Source organism: Triticum aestivum, chromosome 5D, assembly GCF_018294505.1.
Source record: "Triticum aestivum cultivar Chinese Spring chromosome 5D, IWGSC CS RefSeq v2.1, whole genome shotgun sequence".
NCBI classification, from domain to species: Eukaryota; Viridiplantae; Streptophyta; class Magnoliopsida; order Poales; family Poaceae; genus Triticum; species Triticum aestivum.
Genome location: NC_057808.1, coordinates 123,037,693 through 123,041,618, shown reverse-complemented (window position 1 = coordinate 123,041,618; position 3,926 = coordinate 123,037,693).

Below are 3,926 nucleotides of genomic sequence, written 5' to 3'. Positions count from 1 at the left end.
ACCCAAAAACTTTGATCACTCCATCAAAGCGTATATTCTGACTCCGAGATGCTTGCTCTAATCCATGGAAGGATCGCTGGAGCTAGCATACCTTTTAGCATCCTTAGGATCGACAAAACCTTTCTGATTGTATCACATACAACCTTTCCTTACGAAAACTGGTAAGGAAACTTGTTTTGACATCCATCTGCCAGATTTCATAAATGCAGCTAATGCTAACATGATTCCGACGGACCTAAGCATCGCTACGGATGAGAAAAACTCATCGTAGTCAACTCCTTGAACTTGTGAAAATACTCTTTGCCACAAGTCGAGCTTCATAGACGGTAACATTACCGTCCATGTCCGTCTTCTTCTTAAAGATCCATTTATCTCAATGGCTTGCCGATCATCGTGCAAGTTCACCAAAGTCCATGCTTTGTTCTGATACATGGATTCTATCTCGGATTTCATGGCCTCGAGCCATTCGTCGGAATATGGGCCCACCATCGCTTCTCCATAGCTCGTAGGTTCATTGTTGTCTAGCAACATGACTTCCAAGACAGGATCACGCATTACTCTGAAGTAGTGCGCATCCTCGTCGTCCTACGAGGTTTGGTAGTGACTTGATCCGAAGTTTCATGATCACTATCATAAGCTTCCACTTCAATTGGTATAGGTGCCACAGGAACAACTTCCTGTGCCCTGCTACACACTAGTTGAAGCGACGGTTCAATAACCTTATCAAGTCTCCACCATCCTCCCACTCAATTCTTTCGAGAGAAACTTTTCCTCGAGAAAGGACTCGTTTCTAGAAGCAATTCCTTTTTGCTTCCAGATCTGAAATAGGAGGTATACCCAACTGTTTTTGGGTATTCTATGAAGATGCATTTATCTGCTTTGGGTTCGAGCTTATCAGCCTGAAACTTTTTCACATAAGCGTCGCAGCCCCAAACTTTTAAGAAACGACAACTTAGGTTTCTCTAAACGGTGTCGTCTCAACGGAATTGCGTGGTGCCCCTTTTAAAGTGAATGCGGTTGTCTCTAATGCCTAACCCATAAACGATAGTGGTAATTCGATAAGAAACATCATGGTATGCACCATATCCAATAGGGTGTAGTTATGATGTTCGGACACACCATCACACTATGGTGTTCCAGGTGGTATTAATTGTGAAACACTTTCCACAATGTCTTAATTGTGTGCCAAACTCGTAACTCAGATACTCATCTCTATGATCATATCACAGACATTTTATCCTCTTGTCACGACGATCTTCAACTTCACTCTGAAATTACTTGAACCTTTCAATAATTCAGACTTGTGTTTCATCAAGTAAATACACTCAGCATATACTCAAATCATCTGTGAAGTAAGAACATAACGATATCCACTGCATGCCTCAGCACTCATTGGACTGCATACATCAAAATGTATTACCTCCAATAAGTTGCTCTCTTGTTCCATCTTACTGAAAACGAGGCCTTTTCAGTCATCTTGCCCATGTGGTATGATTTGCATGTCTCAAGTGATTCAAAATCAAGTGAGTCCAAACGATCCATCTGCATGGAGTTTCTTCATGCATATATACCAATAGACATGGTTCACATGTCTCAATCTTTTCAAAAACGAGTGAGTCCAAAGATCCATCTACATGGAGCTTCTTCATGCGTTCTATACCAATATGACTCAAATGGCAGTGCCACAAGTATGTGGAACTATCATTACTATTTTATATCTTTTGGCACGAACATGTGTATCACTACGATCGAGATTCATTTTAGGTGCAAGACCATTGAAGGTATTATTCAAATAAACAGAGTAACCATTATTCTCCTTAAATGAATAACCGTATTGCGATAAACATAATCCAACCATGCTCAACGCAAACACCAAATCTCGATGGTAGAGGGAGCATGCGATGCTTGATCACATCAACCTTGGAAACACTTCCAACACACATCGTCATCTCACCTTTATCCAGTCTCCATTTATTCCGTAGCTTTTATTTTGAGTTACTAACACTTAACAACCGAACCGGTATCTAATACCCTGGTGCTGCTAGGAGTACTAGTAAAGTACACATTCATATAATGTATATCCAATATACTTCTGTCGACCTTGCCTGCCTTCTCATCTACCAAGTACCTAGGGTAGTTCCGCTTCAGTGACCGTTCCCCTCATTACAGAAGCACTTAGTCTCGGGTTTGGGTTCAACCTTGGGATTCTTCACTAGAGCAGCAAACGACTTGCTGTTTCATGAAGTATCCCTTTTTTTTGCCCTTGCCCTTCTTAAACTAGTGGTTTTACTAACCATCAACAATTGATGCTCCTTCTTGATTTCTACTCTCGCGGTGTCAAACATCGCGAATAGCTCAAGGATCATCATAACTATCCTTGATATGTTATAGTTCATCACGAAGCTCTACTAGCTTGGTGGCAGTGACTATGGAGAACTATCACTATCTCATCTGGGAGATTAACTCCCACTCGATTCAAGCGATTGTGGCACTCAGACAATCTGAGCACATGCTCAACGATTGAGCTTTTCTCCCTTAGTTTGCAGGCTTAAGAAACTTGTCAGAGGTCTCATACCTCTTGACGTGGGCACTAGTCTGAAATCCCAATTTCAGTCTTCGGAACATCTCACATGTTCTGCGACGTTTCAAAACGTTTTTGGTGCCACAATTTTAAACCGCGCTGAACTATCACGTAGTCATCAAAACGTGTATGTCAGATGTTTCGTAACATCTACAGACGACGCTGAGGTTCAGCACACCGAGCGGTGCATTAAGGACATAAGACTTCTGTGCAGCAATGAGGACAATCCTCAGTTTACGGACCCAGTCCGCATAATTGCTACTACCAACTTTCAACTAAATTTTCTCTAGGAACATATCTTAACCAGTAGAACTAAAGTGCAAGTTATGACATAATTTGCAAATACCTTTTTGACTATGTTCATGATAATGAAGTTCATCTGATTATGAACTCCCACTCAGATAGACATCCCTCTAGTCATCTAAGTGAAACATGATCCGAGTTTAACTAGGCCATGTCCGATCATCATGTGAGACGGACTAGTCAAGATCGGTGAACATCTCCATGTTGATCGTATCTTCTATACGACTCATGCTCGACCTTTCGGTCCTCCTTGTTCCGAGGCCATGTCTGTACATGCTAGGCTCGTCAAGTCAACCTAAGTGTATTGCGTGTGTTCCGAGGCCATGTCTGTACATGCTAGGCTCGTCAACACCCGTTGTATTCGAACGTTAGAATCTATCACACCCGATCATCACGTGGTGCTTCGAAACAACGAACCTTCGCAACGGTGCACAGTTAGGGTGAACACTTTCTTGAAATTATTATAAGGGATCATCTTACTTACTACCGTCGTTCTAAGCAAATAAGATGCAAAAACATGATAAACATCACATGCAATCAAACAGTGGCATGATATGGCCAATATCATCATGCTCCTTTGATCTCCATCTTCGGGGCACCATGATCATCTTCGTCACCGGCATGACACCATGATCTCCATCATCATGATCTCCATCATTGTGTCTTCATGAAGTCGTCACGCCAACGATTACTTCTACTTCTATGGCTAACGCGTTTAGCAACAAAGTAAAGTAATTTACATGGCGTTATTCAATGACACGCAGGTCATGCAAAATAATAAAGACAACTCCTATGGCTCCTGCCGGTTGTCATACTCATCGACATGCAAGTCGTGATTCCTATTACAAGAATATGATCAATCTCATACATCACACATATCATTCATCACATCTTCTGGCCATATCACATCACATAGCACTTGCTGCAAAAACAAGTTAGACGTCCTCTAATTGTTGTTGCAAGTTTTTTCGTGGTTTGTAGGTTTCTAGCAAGAACGTTTTCTTACCTACGTATGACCACAACGTGATTTGCCAATTTCTAT